The 25,725-nt window shown below is 37.0% G+C and overlaps 1 pseudogene; it reads left to right on the forward strand.

Annotated features, from left to right (window-relative positions):
* Positions 1-25,725, forward strand: part of LOC101244645 (phenylalanine ammonia-lyase G4-like) — a 30,299-nt pseudogene extending 4,574 nt beyond the window's left edge.

Genomic DNA, 25,725 nt, shown 5'->3' on the forward strand with positions numbered 1-25,725 from the left:
TTTCCATTTCTTTTCCAATTTTTCTTGCACCCGAAGCCTGAAGATTTTGTATTACTTAACTCTACCACAAAGGCATGAGAATCAAGTTTAGAAGCACAAAGGCACTCATCTTCAAGATTAACATGGCGTGCAACATCAAATTTTGTTTGATGTTATAATTATGGGTTAATTTAACCTTCAAATGTTTCCAATTATTTGGAAGAGATCGAACACTGCCTGAACTTGTTGTTCATCTGAAAGAACATGGACAACACTCAAAACATGATATATTCCTTCCAAATCATTTTTCTCTTCTAGTACATACCATATTTTATGACTCTAAATTTCGTAACTATCACCGTTAAGTTTTTAACCTATGTTTGAGTCAGCAATGGTACTTTTTGATACCATGTATGTCATTGACATAATTAGGCAAGAATTTTAATCAACTACGCATGCGATATACACATTCAAGCAAATTCCTTCTCATAAAGATTACATATTTAAGATAAAACTGAAAAGACATGTATGCATTCTATCATCGTCTACAAACTAAATATTTAAACAAAATTCAAATCTAATTTCTGAAAGTGTATAATTAATGTATTAAAGACGTTGATAACAAGGATTTTAAAGTCTAATAACAAAATTTGAGCTAAAAACAAACTACATAATTCATATCTTGAAAAACAAATAAGCAATAATAAAATTGGAAAAATGCACAAGTACCCCCTTAACCTATGCCCGAAATCCTAGAGACACACTTATACTATACTAAGGTCCTATTACCCCCCCTGAACTTATTTTATAAGTAATTTTCTACCCTTTTAGGCCTACGTGACACTAGTTTGAAAGAAAAAGTCAACTAGTGTTGGGCCCACAAGATAGTGCCACGTAAGTCGAAAAGGGGTAGAATATTATTAATAAAATAAGTTCAGGTGGGTAATATGACCTTTGTATAGTATAAGTGTGTCTCTGAGATTTTGGGCATAGGTTGAGGGGGTACTAGCGCATTATCCCAATAAAATTTACAAGTAATTCAAAGACTGGAATTCCCCCCCCCCCACATGACTTGGTCAAATGTGATGATAAACATCAGTCAATCTACTACTCCAAGGTTCACGAAGTGCGTCTATCAAATAAGCTAAGGTTGTCGAATATGAAATTTCCTTATAATAAGGAGTTCAACCCATTTTATTTCAAAAAGGTGAATAAAATCAAGTGCTAAAATATTAGAGGATATATTTAATGACTGAAACTCTTTAAATTTTTCTATTTTTTCCTTCGAATGGACCTTTAGTTCCTTTAAGATTTTGTATCACCCTTAGGACACCAATCTGTATGATTTCAAGCCATCGAAAACATGTCTTACGGCTGCTTGCTATCATACGTTATCCCTTTTCTTGACTTTGAGTAATTTGAGCATGTTCCCGTTCAGCCAAATCTGAAATGGGAATAAAAATGAAAATATGATTAATACCATTTAATGCGACAACATATGTCACAAATTTCTCGTAGAAGACAAGAACCGTTTAAGGAATTTAAAGGACTAAAAGAATTTTTCAACACCAATTTTAACATAAATAAAATTATAATTTAGTCAAAATAAGTAATTATTATTTTCCATTATGGGGATAATGCCCAAGTACCCCCTCAACCTATGCCCGAAATCTCAGAGACACACTTATACTATACTAAGGTCCTATTACCCCCCTGAACTTATTTAATCAATAATTTTTTACCCCTTTTAGCCTACGTGGCACTATCCTGTGGGCCCAACGATGGTTGACTTTGTTTTTTCAAACTAGTGCCACGTAAACTAAAAGGGGTAGAAAATTACTTATAAAATAAGTTCAGGGGGTAACAGGACCTTAGTATAGTATAAGTGTGTCTCGGGGATTTCGGGCATAGGTTGAGGAGGTACTTGTGCATTTTCCCTTTCATTATGTATGTCACGACCCAAACCGGGTTGCGACTGGCACCCACACTTACCCTCCTATGTGAGCGAACCAACCAATCTAAACCTTAACATTTCAATGTAATAACAACAGAAAATAATGCGGAAGACTTAAACTCATTAATAAAACCAATTCAATAACTATCAATATTCAACATCTATTATTCCCAAAACCTGGAAGTCATCATCACAAGAACATCTACTAATTCTAAGAGTTTCTAAGAAGCTAAAAATACATAAGAAGCTAGTCCGTGCAGGAGGTTCAAGGCATCAAGACATGAAAGAGAACATCCAGTCCAAGCTAGAAGCGTTAGCTCACCCTAAAGATCCGATGTGACGAAGACTGGCTTGAGTTACTGTTGAGTTGAAGACGATGGCACGTTTGCTGCACTCCACAAATGAACAAGAAGAAACATAAAAGTAGGGGTCAGTACAAAACACGGGTACTGAGTAGATATCATCGGCACACTCAAAATAGAAATCAATATATACCGAGTAATATCATAAAATCAACTATGACACTCAACATGTAGCAACAACAAATACTATATCATTAACAATTACCGTCAAGTTCACACATGAGGACTCAAGCCTCGATACCATACTCATTTGGGAATCATGTTCATTAGATTGAGTATATTAACATCTTTCAAGATTCATTATCTTTATTTCTCTTGTGTCGGTACGTGACACTCCGCTCCCTCAATATTCATTAATCCTCTTGTGTCGGTACGTGACACTCCGATCCCCTAAATCTATGTGTCGGTTCGTGACACCCGATCCCCTAATTCTACGTGTCGGTTCGTGACACCCGATCCCCTAATTCTACGTGTCGGTTCGTGACACCCGATCCCCTAATTCTACGTGTCGGTTCGTGACACCCGATCCCCTAATTCTACATGTCGGTTCGTGACACCCGATCCCCTACATGTGTCGGTTCGTGACACTTCGATCCACTAATATCATTCTGTAAATCATCAAGCCTTCTCTATACCAAGGCATCATCAATCCCATTACTTTAATTCATCAAGCCTTCTTCTATACCAAGGCATCATCATTAATAATGTATATTAAAGTTTCTTTTCAAGATTTGGGATTCAATATTTTCATCATGCTTATCTTATCACAATCACATAATCATATTCATGCAAACATACCATTAAGCATATAGTAGGGTTTACAATATTACCAATACATATCAATCACTATTAAGAGTTTACTTATGAAAGTATGAAACAACCATAACCTACCTCCACCGAAGAATTGGAATCAACAAGCAATCTCCCAAGCTTTGATATTCTTCTTCCTCGTTCGACTCTCTCTCTCTCTCAATCGATCAATCTATCTCTCCCTTTTCTTTTCTCTTTTCTTATTCAAAACCCTCTTTCTTTTACCCCAAATTAACATATAATTAAGAATAAAAGATGACAATAATACCCCACTAATTAACTTAGGGTTACCTCTTTTAACCCCCAAGAATTTGAGTTATTAATATAAACCCACGAAATCTATAATTAAGGAAAGAATAGTTCCAAAACGTCCCTTAAAACGTGTAAGGAAATCCAATTCTGCCTGGGATTTGCGCAACCTGTGACGGGCCGTCGTGCCTGCGACGGTCCGTCCTGAAGGTCGTCGCAGAGTTCAGAGACCCAAATTTCCACCAAGGGTCTGTGACGGTCCGTCACACCTGTGACGGTCCGTCCTGCCATTCCGTCACACCTGTGACGGTCCGTCCTGCCATTCCGTCACAAAGTTCAGAGAGTCGATTTTTAGTACCCAATTTCAGATTTTCTAAGTGTTTTGAAATGAGACTTTGCGACGGTCCGTCGTGCCCTTGACGGTCCGTCGTGGGGTCCGTCGCTTCTACCAGTTTTTCCAGAATTGAAGTCTGTTGCTCAAAACGACTAAACAGGTCGTTACAATAGATACCAATTTACCCATCGTTCGTCCCCGAACGATCAAAAGAAGGAAAACAAGAGCGAAAAGGAGTACCTGAATCTGTAAACAGATGTGGGTATTTTTCTCGCATATCCGCCTCCTTCTCCCAAGTGGCTTCTTCAACGGGTCGATTCTTCCATTGCACTTTGATGGATGCAATCTCTCTTGACCTCAACTTGCGAACTTCTCTATCTAAAATAGCAACAGGCTCCTCCTCATAAGACAAGTTCTCATCAAGCAAAACTGAATCCCAACGGATAATGTAGTTCCCATCCCCATGGTATCTTTTCAACATTGACACATGGAATACCGGGTGTACTCCGGACAGCCCTGGAGGCAAGACTAACTCATAAGCCACCTCCCCTACTCGCTTAAGTACTTCAAATGGTCCAATGTACCTTGGACTTAGTTTATCCCTTTTACCAAACCGCATCACCCCTTTCATTGGTGAAACTTTCAACAAGACTTGTTCGCCCTCCATGAACTCTAAGTCTTTAACCTTTCGATCTGCATATTCTTTTTGTCTACTTTGCGCCGCTAGAAGCTTTTCTTGAATAGACTTCACTTTCTCTATCGAATCCCTCAAAAGATCAGTACCCCAAGGTCTAACCTCGAACGCATCAAACCAACCAATGGGAGACCTACATCTCCTCCTATACAATGCTTCAAATGGAGCCATATCAATGCTTGAGTGATAGCTATTATTGTATGAAAACTCCGCTAAGGGTAGGAAGCTATCCCAATGACCACCAAACTCTATCACACATGCACGAAGCATATCTTCCAACACTTGAATCGTTCGCTCAGACTGACCATCGGTCTGAGGATGGAACGCAGTACTAAGGTCCAACCTAGTACCCAATTCCGCATGCAATGTTTTCCAAAACTTAGAAGTAAACTGCGTACCTCTATCTGATATGATGGATAGTGGAACCCCATGCAATCGCACCACTTCCGAGATGTAAAGTTTGGATAACTTTTCTGCATTGTAAGTCACCTTGACCGGAATGAAATGAGCAGATTTAGTTAACCTATCAACAATCACCCAAATGGAGTCATACTTACCCATTGTCTTCGGAAGACCAACCACAAAATCCATTGCAATTCTTTCCCACTTCCATTCCGGAATGGGCATTCTCTGAAGTGTTCCTCCGGGCCTTTGGTGTTCATACTTTACTTGTTGACAGTTTGGACATTTGGCAATAAAGTCAACAATATCACGCTTCATTATACTCCACCAAAAGTGTTGCTTTAGGTCACGATACATCTTGGTTGCACCCGGATGTATAGAATACCTTGAACTATGAGCCTCTGTCAGAATAGTGTTGATCAAATCATCGACGCGGGGTACACATACCCTTCCCTTGATCCTCAAAACATCTTCCTCATCAATTTGTGCTTCCTTAGCCTCTCCTCGCAATACCTTATCTTGGATTCTGCGTAGTTTCTCATCATCGAACTGTCTTCCCTTAATTTTGTCAAGAAAGGAAGATCTTGCCTCCACCGAAGCCAACAATCCTCCCTTCTCATTTACTTCTAATCTCATCAAGTCATTAGCTAGAGTTTGAACCTCTCTGGCCAATGGGCGTCTAGAAGCTTGCAAGTGAGCTAGACTTCCCATGCTTCCCGCCTTCCTACTTAAAGCATCCGCTACAACATTCGCCTTCCCCGGATGATACAAGATAGTGATATCGTAGTCCTTTAGTAACTCCATCCATCTCCTCTGTCTTAAGTTCAAATCTTTCTGAGTAAAGACATACTGAAGGCTACGATGATCCGTATAGATCTCACACTTAACCCTATATAAATAGTGTCTCCATTGTTTTAATGCAAACACTACTGCAGCCAATTCCAAATCATGAGTGGGATAGTTACGTTCATGCACTTTTAATTGTCTTGAAGCATAAGCAATCACATTCTTCTCTTGCATTAGTACTGCACCCAAACCCGAATAAGATGTATCGCAATAAACAATGAAGTTCTTACCCTCTACAGGCAAGGTGAGAATGGGTGCGGTAGTCAACAAAGTCTTGAGCTTCTGAAAGCTTTCCTCACACTCGTCCGACCATACAAATGGAACATTCTGCTTAGTCAAGTTCGTCAATTGGGAAGCAATAGAAGAGAATCCCTTGACAAATCGGCGGTAGTAGCTAGCTAACCCAACAAAGCTCCTTATTTCTGACACATTAGTGGGTCTTACCCAATTCTTCACTGTTTCAATCTTAGAAGGATCCACCATCACTCCTTCCTTAGAAACCACGTGCCCCAAGAAGGACACCGCATCTAGCCAAAACTCACACTTAGAGAACTTGGCATAAAGCTTTTTCTCCCTCAACATTTCCAATACCATTCTCAAATGTTCTTCATGTTCCTTCTTGCTCTTTGAGTATACCAATATATCATCGATAAATACGATCACGAAGAGGTCCAAATATGGCTTAAAAATCCCGTTCATCAAGCTCATGAACGCAGCAGGGGCATTCGTAAGACCAAAGGACATCACTACAAATTCGTAATGCCCATACCTCGTTCGAAAAGCAGTCTTTGGCACATCCGTTGCCCGTATTTTCAATTGATCATAACCGGATCTCAAGTCAATCTTAGAGAAGACACAAGCACCTTGTAACTGATCGAACAAATCATCAATGCGGGGAAGAGGATACTTGTTCTTTATGGTTACCTTGTTTAGTTGTCTGTAGTCTATACACATTCGAAAACTCCCATCCTTCTTTTTTACAAACAAAACCGGAGCACCCCAAGGAGATGCACTTGGTCTAATGAAGCCTTTGTTCAATAACTCTTGAAGTTGTGCTTTTAACTCTCTTAACTCCGCGGGAGCCATTCTATAAGGGGGTATAGAAATGGGGCGAGTACTGGGTTCAAGATCAATACAGAAGTCAATATCCCTATCCGGTGGCATACCAGGAAGATCTGCAGGGAACACATCCAGAAACTCACGAACTACTGAAACCGACTCAATCGAAGGTACTTGGGTAGTGTCATCCTTGAGATGTGCCAAGAAAGCTAAACACCCTTTACTAATCATTTTCCTAGCACAAAGAAAGGAGACGATGCGGACCAGATTGGGAGTGTAGTCACCCTCCCACACTCACGGGTCTGTCCCAGGCTTGGCTAACGTCACCGTTTTAGCATTACAATCCAAGATTGTAAATTGCGGAGAAAGCCAAGTCATACCCAGAATCACATCAAAATCGTCCATTTCTAAGATAACCAAATCTACATAGGTGTTGTTCCCCACAAAGTTCACCAAACAAGACCTATACACCTTTTCAACTACCACAGACTCACCCACCGGAGTAGAAACACGAATAGGCATATCAAGTAATTCACAATGTAAATTTAGACCATTAGCAAATGAGGAAGATACATAAGAAAATGTGGATCCAGGATCAAACAATACAGAAGCCATGCAATCACAAACCAGAAGATTACCTGTGATGACAGCATCAGATGCCTCCGCTTCAGACCGCCCAGGGAAAGCGTAACAATGGGCCCTATCGTTCGTCTGTCCGTTGCCCCTACCATGTTGTGATGTAGTGGCTCCAGTTTGCCCATCACCTTGGCCGTTTTGGCGACCACCATTACCTCGACCACCACGTCCTCCAGAATAACGGCCTCTACCATGACCACCTCTACCTCTAGCTATTGGGGGTCTATAACTTTGTCTGGGACAATTTTTCCTAATATGTCCAATCTCCCCACATCCATAACATTCTCTGGAGTCAATCCTAGGCCCCTCGGAGAAGTGTTGACCGGTCTGAGGTGGTCCCCCAACTACAGTCTGTAGTGAAGACTGAATTGGTCGGACTGAGTAACTTCCCGAACCCTGTCCTCTAGTGTAAGAACCATTAAACTCACCTCCCTTTCGAAGCCTTTTTGATGTCGATGTTGTGGTGAAGTCGTCTGGCTTCACTCCTTCCACTTCTATCACAAAGTCTACCACCTCTTGGAAGGATTTTGCCGTTGCCGCTATCTGTAGGGCCGAAATCCGCAATTCTGACCTCAACCCCTTCACAAACCGGCGAATTCGCTCTTGGGGACTGAAACATAATTGAGTGGCATATCTGGATAGTGCACGGAACTTAGCCTCATAAGCATTAACCGACATCCTACCTTGCTCTAGGCTCAGGAACTCATCCCTTTTCCTATCCCTCAAAGTTCGGGGGATATACTTCTCCATGAACAAGCTAGAGAAGGAGGGCCAAGTCATAGGTGGTGCCTCTATTGGTTGACACTCGATATGTGACCACCACCACATTTTGGCGTTCCCTTGAAATTGATGAGTCACGAACTCAACACCGAACCATTCTACTATACCCATCTTGTGTAGTAGCTCATGACAGTCAACCAGAAAATCATAAGCATCCTCCGATTCAGTACCCTTGAAGACCGGAGGTTTCAATTTCAAGAACTTACTGAAAAGTTCATGCTGATCATTTGTCATTATAGACCCAGTAGTCAGACGTGGAAATGTGCCTATGTCCAATGGAACATCCATGCGGGGAGCCATAGTAGCCGCATGTTGTACCTCCGGAGCCTGAGGTACTGGTGCAGAAAACACTGGGGGTGTCTGGCCCTGATCAGATAACCCGCTAAGATAAGCCAGAACCTGATTGATCATCTCTGGGGTAGGTTGGGGTGGCATTTCCTCATTTTGCACTTGTTCAGTTTCCCCATCCTCCCCTTCTCTTATTACTTCCTCAGTCGGTGGAGGAGTCACTGCCCTAGTATCAGATGGGCTAGGTGTTCGTCCTCTTCCCCTAGAGGACGTCCTCCCACGACCTCTTCCACGGCCCCTCGCCGCTGTTCTTCCTCGAGCCACAGCCCCAGTGGCTGGCTCAGTTGTTTCTTGTCTGGCCGGTGTTGGTGTTGACGTAGTCGTTGCTCTAGTTCTAACCATCTGCGAAAGAGAGTGAAGATGGTCAGATACCAATTCGTATCGCCTAGATACCAATTGGACTCAAGTAGTAGCACGAAAGAAAGAATGAAAGAGTGAAATTTTCCTAAAGTCTTATAGCCTCTCAAGGAAAAGTAAAGGCGTCCCCCTACCGTTCCTTAAGACTCTACTAGACCTGTTCTTGTGTGATGAGACCAACGAACCTAAGGCTCTGATACCAAGTTTTGTCACGACCCAAACCGGGTTGCGACTGGCACCCACACTTACCCTCCTATATGAGCGAACCAACCAATCTAAACCTTAACATTTCAATGTAATAACAACAGAAAATAATGCGGAAGACTTAAACTCATTAATAAAACCAATTCAACAACAATCAATATTCAACATCTATTATTCCCAAAACCTGGAAGTCATCATCACAAGAACATCTACTAATTCTAAGAGTTTCTAAGAAGCTAAAAATACATAAGAAGCTAGTCCGTGCCGGAGGTTCAAGGCATCAAGACATGAAGGAGAACATCCAGTCCAAGCTAGAAGCGTTAGCTCACCCTAAAGATCCGATGTGACGAAGACTGGCTTGAGTTACTGTTGAGTTGAAGACGATGGCACGTTTGCTGCACTCCACAAATGAACAAGAAGAAACAGAAAAGTAGGGGTCAGTACAAAACACTGGTACTGAGTAGATATCATCGGCCAACTCAAAATAGAAATCAATATATACCGAGTAATATCATAAAATCAACTATGATACTCAACATGTAGCAACAACAAATACTATATCATTAACAATTATCGTCAAGTTCACACATGAGGACTCAAGCCTCGATACCATACTTATTTGGGAATCATGTTCATTAGATTGAGTATATTAACATCTTTCAAGATTCATTATCTTTATTTCTCTTGTGTCGGTACGTGACACTCCGCTCCCTCAATATTAATTAATCCTCTTGTGTCGGTACGTGACACTCCGATCCCTTAAATCTATGTGTCGGTTCGTGACACCCGATCCCCTAATTCTACGTGTCGGTTCGTGACACCCGATCCCCTAATTCTACGTGTCGGTTCGTGACACCCGATCCCCTAATTCTACGTGTCGGTTCGTGACACCCGATCCCCTAATTCTACGTGTCGGTTCGTGACACCCGATCCCCTACATGTGTCGGTACGTGACACTCCGATCCACTAATATCATTCTGTAAATCATCAAGCCTTCTCTATACCAAGGCATCATCAATCTCATTACTTTAATTCATCAAGCCTTCTTCTATACCAAGGCATCATCATTAATAATGTATATTAAAGTTTCTTTTCAAGATTTGGGATTCAATATTTTCATCATGCTTATCTTATCACAATCACATAATCATATTCATGCAAACATACCATTAAGCATATAGTAGGGTTTACAATACTACCAATACATATCAATCACTATTAAGAGTTTACTTATGAAAGTATGAAACAACCATAACCTACCTCCACCGAATAATTGGAATCAACAAGCAATCTCCCAAGCTTTGATATTCTTCTTCCTCGTTCGAGAATCGATCAATCTATCTCTCTCTTTTCTTTTCTCTTTTCTTATTCAAAACCCTCTTTCTTTTACCCCAAATTAACATATAATTAAGAATAAAAGATGGCAATAATACCTCACTAATTAACTTAGGGTTACCTCTTCTAACCCCCAAGAATTTGAGTTATTAATATAAACCCACGAAATCTATAATTAAGGAAAGAATAGTCCCAAAACGTCCCTTAAAACGTGTAAGGAAATCCGATTCTGCCTGGGATTTGCGCAACCTGTGACGGGCCGTCGTGCCTGCGACGGTCCGTCCTGCAGGTCGTCGCAGAGTTCAGAGACCCAAATTTCCACCAAGGGTCTGTGACGGTCCGTCACACCTGTGACGGTCCGTCCTGCCATTCCGTCACAAAGTTCAGAGAGTCGATTTTTAGTACCCAATTTCAGATTTTCTAAGTGTTTTGAAACGAGACTTTGCGACGGTCCGTCGTGCCCTTGACGGTCCGTCGTGGGGTCCGTCGCTTCTGCCAGTTTTTCTAGAATTGAAGTCTGTTGCTCAAAACGACTAAACAGGTCGTTACAATGTACAAAAGATAACTCATGGCCTTAAAAAAAATTCAAAGTCAACCACAATCTAATTTGACCACTTGAAAAATCTTATGATAAAGTAAATAGTAAAACACATACTTTGTTAACATAAAAATATACTAGAAAATTGTTTTCTATTTTTCATTTTAAAAAATAATAGTTTTTTATGATTTCAAATAAAATGATATAAGTATTTCATCAACAAAAATGGACCACTTTATTTATTAATTTATTTTCAATTTTTTTTATCCTTAACAGAAAAGGACAAAAAGAAATTCTCTTTTTATTTTTATATAAATAGTGGGACCATTTTTTTTTCCTCCTTAATCCTAATAGAAAACGAACAAAAAAAAAGGAAAAGGTCCACACCTTCCAATTCGAAAAAGTTATGATAGCATTTTATTTTCCCTTTTTAATTCTTAACAAAAAAAATATAGATTGACTTTCCTCCGATTATTATTTTTAGGGAAACTTTCACATATAGCAAATAAAAAATTCATATTTGTAAGCTATAACAAAGTTTGCATAATTGCGCTCCATAGCAAACATAGAAACTGTATAATTCGCTATACATATACTATTGAAGCAAATTGTATAAAACGAAGTGTATAAAACAAGAAAGAGAAAGACACTTGGGCAGAGAACTGTATAATAACGAAATGTGTAAAACGAATTTTATTATTATAAGTGTATAGAACGATTATATACAATTTTGAATTTGTATAAATTGAGAAAGAGAGAAAGACAAAAGAGACTTGACAAGGAATATACAATTGAATCAAATTGTATAAAACGAGAAAGAGAGAAATTAGATACAATTTGAAAATTGTATAAAACGAGAAAGAGAGAAAGAAAAAAAGAAACTGGGCAGGAGAGTATTTTTTATTGTATAATTATGAGTGTCTAGGACGAAAATATATGTACTTGCATATGTATATACAATTTTCTCACGCTTTATACAAACAGAAATGCAATTTATACATTTCGCTTCTGTTTGTATAAGTGAGAAAGGCGATGGTGGCGAGCGATATTCGGGTGAGTGGAGAGTGAGATCTGAAAGAGGGGAGAGAGGGGAACAAAAATATATGTATTTATACAATTTTCTCTGCTTTATACAATTAGAAATAATTATTATACACTTGTGTTTGTATAAAAAGTGAGGAAGCGAATGAGAGATTGGAGGAGAGTGGCGAGCGAGATATTTGGGAGAGAGGCGCCTGACAAATTTTTACAAACATTTGCTATGGAGCACAATTAAATCAAACCCTAGCTACTCCATTTATTTTAGGTTATTAGTTTGCTATTATATATAATTTTCCCTTATTTTATTTTTATTATTATTAATTTGTGAAGAAACAGAACTTGACTTGTTAAAGTCCTTATGCAACTCATAGTCTATTTCTTTTCAACATATAAAACAACTTTTTATAAATTTAACTCATCTTCTCCCGTTATTTCTATGGCAAAAAACCGAGGTCAATAAATCGTTTCTCTTTTCCTACTCATAAAGAAATATCGAGTAATCAAAAGAAAAGAGATCGATAATGGACAAACATAAATATATTTATAATTATATTTTAAATTTCTTGATTCATTGAACCGGATAGTTTCAATCATTATTCAAACAGGGAAAAATTAAATCATGCTTTGATTCTATTTATAAGATCTACGGAAAGAAATTGATGAATTATGTATCTTGTATTTTGTAGTAGAAGATCGACGGAATTATTTTCTTTGAACAATTGCTTCAGCCAAACTTGAATCTCAAGAAAACAAGGTAAATGATTCACAAACTAAATATCTTTTGTTAGTGTCTTTTTCTTAAAAGATGTTGTGTACAATTTTTCTTTGTTTTATTTCTCCCGTCTCCAGAGCATAAAGTTTATTTAAAAAATAAAGGTTTGTGTACATTGGAGGAGTTAAATAATCCTTGAGTAATTCTAACCACCTTCCCTGTTTGAGATTGAGTTCTTTCTGGGTGAACACATATTGTAAGCTCTTGTGGTCAGTGAATATGTCAATATGAACACCATAGAAGTAGTGCCGCCATAATTTCAAAGGGGGAAAAAAATACAACAAGCAACTCTAAGTCATGGTTTGGGTAATTATTCTCATGAATCTTTAACTATGTGGAAGCATAAGCTATAACCTTGTCATTCTGCATTAATATAAAACCCAAACCAACTCTTGATGAATCACAGTAAACCACAGAACCTTGAGTACCCTCTAGTAAAGTCAAAACTGGAGCAGTGGCCAACCTTTTTTTCAACTTCTGAAAGCTTTTCTCACATCAAACCATTGAAACTTAACTATTTTCTGAGTCAGCTTGGTCAAAGGAGACAAAATAGATGAAAACCCCTCAACAAACCTTCTAGAGTAGCCTGCCAAACCCAACAAAACTCATAGTATCACTTGGAGATGTGGATTTAGGCCAACTTTGAACTGCTTCTATCTTTTGAATATCCACTCTAATTCCATCACCGGAGACTATGTGGCCCAAGAATGCCACCGACTTAGGCCAAAACTCACATTTGGAGAACTTGTCATATAACTCCTTATCTTTCAAAGTCTGAAAAATTGTTTTAAGGTGACTAGCATGATATTCTTCATTCCTTGAATAGATTAGTATGTCATCAATGAATATAATAACAAAAATATCTAAATAAGGTTTGAAGATTCTGTTCATAAGATACATGAATGTTTCAGGCGCATTGGTCAAACCAAAGGACAGCATTAAAAACTCATAATGTCCATATCTGGTCCTAAAAGTTGTCTTTGGAATGTCACATCCCCTAACTTTCAACTAATGGTAGCCTGATCTGAGATCAATCTTTGAGAAGCAGAAAACACCCTGAAGCTGGTCGATAGATCGTCTATCCTTGAAGAGGATACTTATTCTTCACGGTCACCTTATTCAATTGGCGGTATTCTATACACATCCTAAGGGAACCATCCTTCTTTTTTCACAAATAAGACTAGAGCACCCCAAGGTGAGACACTTGGTCGAATGAAGACTTTGTCTAACATATCTTCCAATTTTTCTTTCAACTCTTTTAACTATAATGGTACCATTCTATATGGAGGAATAGAGATAGGATGAATATCTGGAAGAAGATTTTTTCGAAGTCTATTTATCTCTCAGGAGGGACTCTGGAAAAATCATCTGGAAAGACTTTTGGAAACTCTTTCACTATTGGAACTGACTGAATAAGAGGTATCTTAACACTAGAGTCATGAACTCGAACTAATTGGCATACACACCCCTTAAAAACTAACTTCATCGCCTTAAGATACGAAATGAATTGACCCTTAGACATTACTGAACTGCTTTTCCACTCTAGACTGGCTCATTTGAAAACTGAAACTTGACTACTCGACTTTTACAATATATTGATGCATAAAATGCATGAAGCAGTCCATACCTAGAATGACATTAAAATTTAACATGTCTAACTCTACTAGATCAACCATGGTGTTCTTGTGATTGATAGAAATAGGAAAATCATGGTAGACTCTTTTTGCTAGAATAAACTCTCCAACAGGGTGGAAACACAGAAAAGTTCACAAAATTTCTCAAGAAGAATCTCAAACTGATTCGCAACATAAGGAGTTACAAAATATAAACTTGCTATCGGGTCTAGAAAAACATAAACATCAAAAGTAAAGACTCTGATCATACCCGTGACTACATCTGGCAATTTCTCTTGCTTTTGGCGGCTAGAAGTGGATCATCTAGGTACAGTGTCTGGTGGAGCAACTGATGAAGACTGAGTTTTGTTGCCCCCATTACTACCTCCTTACTTGTTCTTTTACGCACTCTCTCATGAAATGTCCGGTTTGACCACACTTGAAACAACCCGTGGAGCCCATCATGACAAACACCGGAGTGATTTCTATTACACTTGGTGCAGGCATAAGGCTTACTACCTCCATGCACCACACTACCCTGTAAATATGTAGGCTTAGCTCGGGAGTTCTAGCGATGATGCTCAACTTTGTCTCTGGGCGCAGGTGCACTAGCAGATGATGAAATTCTGGCCGATTCAAACCACCTTTCTGCTGCCCAAGCTCATTCCTAGTCTTGGCTTTCTTGTTTCTGCATTCTTCTCGATCCCTCATATTTTCCTCCTCTACTTATTGTACATAGATCATCAACCTTGAAATGTCCATGTTTCCAATAAGCATTGCAGCCCGAGCCTCTTTGCTTAAAGAGCGACCCAATCCGGCAACAAATAAACTTATCATATTCCTCATGTCCTTAACCATCTCCGGAGCATAACGATATAGTTTGGTGAATTTCAACCTATACAGATGCACACTTAGCGAGTCTTGCTTAAGGGTGAGGAACTCACGTACCTTGGCCTCTGTCTAGTTTTTTAGGAAAGAAATGCCCCAAGAAGGCCTCCTCAAAAAGCCCAACTCGTTGGTGGTGTATATTCATCTCTATCCTTTTCCCACTGATCAAGCCAAGTTCTAGTGATGCCCTTGAGTTGATAAGCAACTAGCTCAACTCGCAAAGTGTCATCAACATGTATCACCTCGAACACCTCTTTCAGTTCCTCTATGAAGTTCTCTGGGTTCTGAGTAGTTCTCGAACCATTGAAGCTTGCGGGACTAATATCAAGAATTCCTGAATCCTCGAAGTGTTAGACCCTTCTTGTTGAGATCCTCTTTGTAGACCAACCTAGTTAGTCACAACTTGACTCAGCATTTTGGTAGCCTCACGGAACTCAACGTTGGTAACTTTCCCTTGAGGTTGCACTTCAGGTGCATTGGGTAACTCTTGTTCCTAAGGTTCAATATTCCTTCTAGTTGGACGACCTCTTTCTGCTGTTTGTAGAGGCATGGTTATTTGAAACACACGCAAGTACGAATTAGAGAGAGAGAGAGAGTTTTAGAGATAAACTCTAACTTACGAAAAAAAAGTATGAAAGAAGTGAGAAATTTTTATATTTTGTAGCCACCTAATCATAGATGTGGCGCGCTTCACACTGATGATTAAGACTCTACAGACACTACTTTATAAACTCTCTAGGACTCTTGAAATCTATGTTCTGATACCAAGTTTATCACGCCCCAAGACTATACTCTGGATGTGGCTGACACTTAATGATCATTGTTGGCCTTGAGCGAACCTTTGATCTGACTTACTTAACTCAGCAGAAGACTTAAACATAAGACTTAACTTAAAGAAATAGCTTAAAAGAAATAATTAACAAAAACGACAACCCAATGTCTTAGTCAATTACAAGTGAAAGGAAAAGATTAAGAAAACAACTACCATCTGTTTATGAAGCCTCTAAAATAAAGATGGATGTTGCGACATGATCCCCAATCATCCTAACAACTGAATACTAAAGCAATTAACTAAAATCTAAAGATTTCCTTCGAAATAAAGGGAGGCTCACCAACTGAATGTGAGGGTCTCACTGGATCAACGGTGCGCCGAATGCTGATCCTGTTTACCTGCGTCTGCATCATAATACGATGCAGTCCAACTGGTAGTACATTGAATATACGTGCGAGTTGGAATGCTAACAACACTTAAGCTTAAAAGGAGCAAAAAGGAGCAGTTACTTTGTATTTACTCAAATCATGAATAACTTAACCTATTTCAGTATAATGCAATTTAAAAGTAAGAGAAATATAAAGAAGTATTGTCTAAAATATGTTATAAACTCTGAATGTATACAAGATATAATGAACTCAGGTATGTATGTAAAATACAAGTAAACTAGTGTATATAAGAATACAATAACTTTGGTGGGATTTTCTCTAACCGACAACCATCACTTAAGAGCTACAGTGATAATACAACGATCTATCTCACGCTTCCAGTGCATCCTATACCCGACCAAAGGTATAGGACCAGAATTGCCTAATAGATCCGCTAGTCTAATGTGAAAAGGGTTCATCTAAAAAGTCTGAACCTTTTCTACCCATGGTGGGTTATTTGAACTCTCCCATATCGGTACTCCATACTATGCCCAAAATATGTTGGCTCGTGTGATTTAAGAACATACTGATTCTATGGTTTTGATATTAGTTCTCAAAATACTTAGTTCAAGGGTATCTTGGAAATCATAGTTTCCCTACTTGCTTCTTTTAGAAAGCTATAGTTCTTTTCTAAAAACTCGCCCTAAGGCTCTTTGGAAATCAATGTTTTCTTGCTAGTTTAAATGTTAAAAACATTTTGAGACTATTTGGAAATCAATGTTTCCTTACTAGTTTAAATATTAAAAACATTTAAGTCTATTTGGAAATACTTAGTACTCATATACTATTGAAGAAAAGAACTTCAACTTAACTCTTTACTTATCATGAAACTTGAGTCTTAAAACGAATTACAGTGTATAAATAAGACTCTTGAAAACCTTTAAGAACTTCACTTTGACTTACTTCTTAACTTTAGAGTTGACTTTGATATTAATTTTCCTTGAATTGAATTATTGATTCAAGGCCGTTATTTGAGTTCTTTAATGATTTTTAGGTGTTTAGAAATCACTTGAAGTAATTGAAATCACTGGATGATGTTAATGTACCTTGGAAGAACTAAAAGGACTAGACTACGAAAACTTGACGAATAACGTCAGGTTGGTCGCGTTTGGGGTGCGCTGCACCAGCCTATTGACGAATAGCTGAGGCTTGTTTTTGGTGCACTGGTGGCGCGCCGCGCCAGGCCCCAATTAAATGAAGCCAACTTCTGGCGTGGCGCACCTGGCCTTACGCTGGTGCGTCTTACAAATTTTTCAACTCATTTTTCATCTCCAAGCCCTCCAAACCTTCCTATTTCTTTCACCAAACACTTAGGACTATTTTTACCCTCAATAACCACTGAAATTCAAATATCAAACAACACAGAGAAACAAGTATCAACCAACAAGGCAGCCAACAATTCGATCAACAAGGATTCAAAACTTTCTTCAAGATTTTCAACTTCTAACATGAAATCAACTTAAATAATTGATTAATTGAAACAAATTGGTATGTGGGTGAATTAAACCAACACAAAATATCCCACATAACTTAATAGGGATCTCCTCGACGGATTCCTTTAGAATCCCTTAGCTTTTTTGGCGAAGTCTTGACCTTTCTCCATTCTTCTTCTTCTTCTTCTTCTTCTTCTCTTTTCTTTTCTCCCAAGCCCTAAGCGTGAATTGATTTTCTAAAACTGAGTTAAGGCTTATTTTCACCCCAATTATACCCATAAAATGAATTAGGAATAGTTGGGTGGAAAGACTAATTTACCTTTACTTAATATGGATTGGACTTTCCTTATTTCAACAGCCCAACTTCTGAAAGGCATACCTCCCTCATATGATATTGTAATTGTGAAAACTCGGCACCATTGGAAAAATATTTCCAAGGGATTTTCACCCATAACAAGAACTACCTCTAAATCATCCTGAGATAGAAGTTATGACCGTTTGAAAATGACAAAAACTCATTTTTTAACCCTAGGAAATTTTCCAGATTTTTCCCTTATCTTTTCAAAAGTGATAAGTTTTAGTTTCTTAGCTTATTATTGGTTATTACAAGTTACGAAATGTTACAATATCTCCCCCTTGGGAACATTTGTACTCGAATTAAATTTCTTTCACTAAGATGAGGATAGTAACATTAGTTAGGCGCTCAACAAACAAAAACAAGTAACAACATGCTTACTCATAGTTTATAAAGTGCTAAGAAGAGATTTTAGTACTTTGATCTGCATTTTCTGTGGAATCAAAGAGATGTGGATATCTCTTCTTTATATCTTCAGCTTCTCAAGTTGCTTCCTCAACAAATTGGTTCCTCCAAAGAACCTTGACTGATGCAACTTCATTTGTTCTCAACTTGCGAATGTCACGATCTAAAATCTGAACCAAAACATCTTCACAGGATAAGTTATCCTTAATCCCAACATTTTTAGTTGGTACTATCAATGAAGGATCACCCATGCACTTTTTCGACATACAAATGTGAAACACTGGATAAACTGATGCTAACTCTTGGGGTAGCTCCAACTCATAAACTACATTTTCAATTCTCTTGGAGATTATATAAGGACCAATAATACCGGGGACTAAGTTTCCCCTTCTTACCAACCTCATAACACCCTTCTTGGGTGAAATTTTAAGATATACCCAATCATCCACCTCTAACTCCAATAGCCTTCTCCTAACATCTGTGTAGGATTTCTGATGACTCGATGTTGTTTTCTATCTCTTTTGGATCACCTTCACCTTCTCCATGGCTTGATGGACTAGATCTGGTCCTATCATCTCTACCTTACCAACATCGAACCAACCAATAGGAGATTTGTATCTTCTCCCATACAGAGTTTCACATGGAGCCATTTGGATGCTCAAATGGTAACTGTTGTTGTAAGCGGACTCAATAAGAGGAAATTGATCATCCCAATTCCCTTTGAAATCGATTACACAAGTTCACATGTAAGTCAAACATACGTATCAAAATGCATCAACTTAAAATTATTAATTTCTTGTTTGAACATTTTCCCATCGGCACAATATCACTAGTTGGAACATTTTTCCATCAATTTTTTTATCATTTCACTAGGCGGAACCATTTCTCATTGGTTTTATATCATTTCCTTAGCCGAAACTATTTCTCATCGGCTTCATATCAAATCCCTAGCCGAAACCATCTTTCATCGGCATTATATAATTTCACTAGTTGGAACCATTTTTCATCGGGTTTATATCAGCTTACTAACCGAAGTCATTTCTCATTGTCTTTATATCATTTCACTAGTTGGAGCCATTTTCACTGAATAGATCTAAATAAACAGAGAATTGCATTTGACATAAAGGTCTAAAAATTTTAAAATACAATTTGAAGTTAGTCAATATTACCTTATATTATATTTTGGATTCATTCATACTTTTTCCTTCGTAGTTGCTTTTGTCATTAAAGATAAATGAATTTCATATATCAAGAATATTTAACGGATAAGGTAGAAATACCCACTAAAACTAAGACTGGAAAATTCTAGAGATAGATTTAAACTTTAGTAGGTACTATTACCCCCTTCCCCTAACTAATTTAAAATGAAATAAATACATCACAAACACTGACATGACATATAGAGTGTACACACTTTCTTGAAGGCAAGTGATTAGTTGCACAAATTGGACACATGTCATTTTTTTATTGATAACTTTATAATTAGTTTGTAAACATTTTTATTGATATCAAAACTTATATATATTTAATTATTTTTATTTTTTAGGGAAAATACCCAAGTACCCCCTCAACCTATGCCCGAAATCCCAGAGACACACTTATAATATACTAAGGTCCTATTACCCCCCTGAACTTATTTTATAAGTAATTTTCTACCGCTTTTTTGCCTACGTGACACTAGTTTGACAAAAAAAGTCAACCATCGTTGGGCCCACAAGATAGTGCCACGTAGGCCAAAAAGGGGTAAAAAATTATTAATAAAATAAGTTCAGGGGGTAATAGGACCTTAGTATAGTATAAGTGTGTCTCTGGGATTTCGGGCATAGGTTGAGGGGGTACTTGAGCATTATCCCTATTTTTTACTTTGTAAAATATTTTTTTTTCACTTTACTCTTTTCTTAATTTTTTTTGTTACATTTTCACTTTTAATTATTTTTAAAAAGTTATGTATAGTTTTTTAAAAAATAATTAAAAAGTGTCCTTTAATTTTAATGTTTTAATTTATTCATATTTTATTTAATTTTCTTCAATTATTTTGATATCCGTTCAAAATTAACTTACTTAAATTCAAGACATTTGGAATTAAATTTGAAATCAAATCAAAACGAAAGACAAAGAAAATAAAAATCAATAGAAAATAAAAGAGAAAAATCATAAATGTAGGTGAAAAGCTTCGTTACAAGGTCAAAAAAAAGTGTGTATTACCTTAATTTAAATACATGATGAAGACAATAAAAATATTTTTAAAATGCACAAGTACCCCCTCAACCCGAAATATCATAGACACACTTATACTATACTAAGGTCCTAGTACCGCCCTGGACTTATTTTATAAGTAATTTTCTACCCCTTTTCAGCCTACGTGGCACTAGCTTGAAAAAAAAGTCAACCAGCGTTGGGCCCACAATATAGTGTCACGTAAGCGGTATAAAATTATTAATAAAATAAGTTCAATTGGACCTTAGTATAGTATAAGTGTGTCTCTAGATTTTGAGCATAGGTTGAGGGGGTACTTGTGCATTATCCCTTTTTTAAAAAAAAAATTAAAATTATTATTTTGATTTTCTTTTTGAAAATATTTTTATATTAGAAAAATAAAATAACAATATTTACAAACGTGACGGACGAGTGTGTACAAACATAAGCAGCTTGGGTGGTTAAATATGTCATGTCAGCACAAAAGATGCACAAAAATACGGAAAAAATGAGTTTAGGTGTGTAATAAGACCTCAGTTAAGTTTAGGCGTGTCGTTGAAATTTCGATCATAATATAGGTGGTTACTTATGTCTTATCCCAACATTTAAAGATTTCAAATGCAATATATATGACTAAAATTTTGTCACAGTAAATTTTGTTAATTTTATATAAATCGCCACCATTGTTCAAATTTTGTTATGTTATATTTGATTAATTTATGTGGTAATGTATTTATTATTATAGTTTTAACTTGGAGCTCCATTTGAAGTCAAAGAAAATAAAACTTTTTCTTAATGTCGAATTAAAACTAAAACCTAAGTCTAACGTAAGGCAAAATTGACATATATTAAAGAAAGAAGTATTGAAAATACCTCTGAATTTCACGCAAATAATTAGTTTCGTCCTGAACTATTGACAGTCTTAGAAACACTCCTCTATTGACTAAACAAGCCTACATACAACCCTGATTCAGCCCCGATATGTCATATGACATAACAAGTTGTCTCAAATTCTTGTAGGAGTATATCAATACAAGTGTTGAAGACGCCCCTATATTTGGCAAAAAATTTACTGGTGTATTTCAGCAATGTTGCAATATCAGAGATGTATTTAAGTTCACTAAGTCAAGTAAATGAGTGTTCTTAAGGCTTTCAATAGTTTGGAAGTAAAAGAAATACTTCACACCAAATGTATGAGTGTTTTCAATAATTCTCTTAATTTTAAATAGTACATGAACAAATTTGATAAACTATTTTTACCTTTCCCGTTGCTAATTATCAAGAACTTCATTATCAATAGTAAATTTGCCCGTTCCATATTTATTTAATATCTAATCGAGAACATCATCAATAAATTGGATAAGATGGTATTATGATCAAGTTAATCTTTTTTTCTTTTTTGATATTTTTTTAAAAAAAATTCTTTTATCAAATAAATAAACATATACTAATTAGGCACGTTGAAATGAAGGAAAATATGTGTATAAACAATTCTTAAAAAGGATATATTGACTAATCATTTATGTTTTGTAAGTATGTGTACGTAAATATATTTCTGAAAAAGTTTTATTCGGTAATTGGTAATTAAACTTCAGGTTGGTATGATTTTCGATAATACCATGTAGAAGTTACTAGGTAACCCATTATATTACAAAATTAATACTACCTCCGTCCCATTTTATGTGGCAATATTTGACCAGACACGGAGTTTAAGAAATAATGACTTTGAAATGTTTACCAAATTGCCCTTAAAAAAAAGTAAAACTCACATTTCTCTCTCCTCATAAATGTATTAGAGTACTTAAGTGGGACCGACAAGGATAAAAGAGGAATTGTACCTTTAAATACTTATCATATAAGAAAATGTGACATTATTTTTGGGACTGACCAAAAAGAAAATGGCGCCACGTAAAATGGGACGGAGGGAGTACTATTTGTCCAATTATATTTATATTTTAATGTGGAGGCACAATATAATAGAAGATCAACAGATAAGAAGTCAACAATAATAAGCAAATTGATACAATTGAAAGACATATATATGTGTTGTTTATGTTTATTCTTTATGTAGTTCTCGAGCTCGTGCGTTGCACGTGTATTCCAGGCTAAGTAATAGTTTATTAAAATAATATTAGAATTAATGTGTGATGAGTTATATGAACTTTTGAAAAAGATAGGTTACCTTGTGCTTGAATTAAACTTCAGAGTCCTTTCATAATCAAATTCAATAGAAATAATTAGTTAAAAAGTATATATAATATCAAATGTAACATGATAAGCAATGCCACATCAAGAGATACAATAATCAAGAGATTAGAGAAGTAATATCGAAATTAATGAATCAAGAGATACAATAATGAAATGTGACTAATTTTTTAAAAAAAATAATCTGTTGTTTCTCATTATTCCTCACACCTTGATAATGAAGCTGATGAAAATTATTTCATATCATCAACATTTCCATGGTTCATTATCTTAACAAAACAAGCAAAAAATAATAATAAGATTACTTCATGACAAAGTTTACAGAAAAGTACATTTTCATGAATCGCACAAGTGTATTTATAAGTTAATAAATATATAATGTCATACAGAAACTCAAAAGTCATGCAAAAAAAAATTGAAGTCATACAAATAACTCTTAGGTTCTTCACCATATATGCACTTGCAATTAATTTGTTATTGGTTATTCACCATACATGCACTTGCATTTAATTTGTAATTACTTCTTTTGGCTAATTCATTATACAATATAATTAATAATTATTTAATTTTCATGCTAATAAATAACTCATAATCTAAAAATTAAATGAAATATTATTACTTAATATTTAATTAATTAGGTTATAAAAATATTTTAATTAACAATAAGGGTAAAACTGTAATTCACCTTTAAAGACAAAACCTTCCCACTTATAATAATATATGATTTTCGCTTTAAACTTGTAATAATGAGAAATGACATGTTGAAATATGTCCTTCATTTACTAAATTATTCGCTATTCAGGAAATACTGAATACCCAATGTTACTAGTGTCTCATACCAAATGCAAACCCGAATCATAATTCTTAGATTTTACTCATACAATACCAAATTACAAAATATCAAATTATCAAAAAAATTGATTCGGTAATTTAATTTTCGATGTTTTATGCCCAACCCTATCGGGGGTTACTTGTGTATTATCCTTGAATCCGTTTCTAACCTTCTTGCTCACTTAATATAATACAATCCGGATTAGTTAAGCACACTAGAGGATGTAAACCGCTTTTTATAAACACTCTGCTTCAAGGCTACTCTGGCATTAGATTTGAAATCTTGGAAGCAATTACTAAGTTGATCAATACCAACATTACCCTGTGTTTGCCCCTCCGTGGAACCGTCACTGCCTCGGGTGATCTTGTCCCTCTCAGCTACATTGCTGGTTGCTCACTGGCAAGCCTAATTCCAAGGCTGTTGGACCCAATGGTGAGAAACATGACGCTCATGAAGCATTCCGTGGGGCTGGTCTTAGTGGTGGATTTTTCCAGTTGCAGCCTAAGGAAGGACATGCACTTGTGAATGGTACAACAGTTGGTTCTGCTATGGCATAAATTGTCCTCTATGAATCCAACATTCTTGTTGTTATGTCTGAAGTCTTATCAGCTATTTTCGCTGAAGTGATGAACGGGAAACCCGAATTCACTGACTATTTGACACACAAGTTGAAGCATCACCCTGGTCAGATTGAGGCTGCTGCTATTATGGAACACATTTTGGATGGAAGCTCTTATGTCAAGGCAGCTCAGAAGCTCCATGAAATGGATCCTCTTCAAAAACCAAAGCAAGATCGTTATGCTCTCTGAACATCTCCACAATGGCTTGGCCCTCAGATTGAAGTCATTCGTGCTGCAACAAAGATGATCGAGAGGGAGATCAACTCAGTGAACGACAATCCATTGATTGATGTTTCAAGAAACAAGGCCATACATGGTGGCAACTTCCAAGGTACCCCTATTGGTGTCTCCATGGATAATACAATATTGACCTTGCATCAATTGGGAAATTGATGTTTGCCTAATTCTTGGAGCTTGTCAACGACTATTACAACAATGGGTTTCCATCAAGGAATCCAAGCTTGGACTATGGTTTCAAGGGAGCTGAAATCGCCATGGCTTCTTACTGCTCGGAACTTCAATTCTTGGCAAATCCAGTGACTAACCATGTTCAGAGTGCCAAGCAACACAACCAAGATGTGAACTCGTTAGGCTTAATCTCAGCAAGGAAAGAAGCTGAGGCTGTCGACATCTTAAAGCTAATGTCATCAACCTATCTCGTAGCACTTTGCCAAGCTATAGACTTGAGGCATTTGGAGGAGAACTTGAAGAGTGTTGTCAAGAACACAGTTAGCCAAGTAGCTTAGAGAACTTTGACTATAGGTGCTATTGGTGAACTTCATCCTGCAAGATTCTTCGAGAAGGAATTGCTTCGAGTCGTAGACAGGAATACTTGTTTACCTATGTTGATGACCCCTGCAGCTCCACCTACCCTTTGATGCAAAAGCTGAGACACGTCCTCGTTTATCATGCAATGAAGAATGGTGAAAGTGAGAAGAATGTCAACAGCTCAATCTTCCAAAAGATTGGAGCTTTCGAGGACGAATTAAATGTTGTGTTGCCTAAAGAAGTTGAGACTGCAAGAGTTGTCCTTGAAAGTGGAAACCCTTCGATTCCTAATAGAATCACAGAATGCAGATCATATCCATTGTACAGGTTGGTGAGACAAGAACTTGGAACAGAACTGTTGACAGGTGAAAAAGTTTGATCGTCGGGCGAAGAGATTGAAAAGGTGTTCACAGCAATGTGCAATGGACAGATCATTGATCCATTGTTGGAGTGTCTCAAGAGCTGGAATGGTGCTCCTCTTCCAATATGCTAGATGTTTCTCAAGTGTTA

Source organism: Solanum lycopersicum, chromosome 3, assembly GCF_036512215.1.
Source record: "Solanum lycopersicum chromosome 3, SLM_r2.1".
Classification (NCBI taxonomy): domain Eukaryota; kingdom Viridiplantae; phylum Streptophyta; class Magnoliopsida; order Solanales; family Solanaceae; genus Solanum; species Solanum lycopersicum.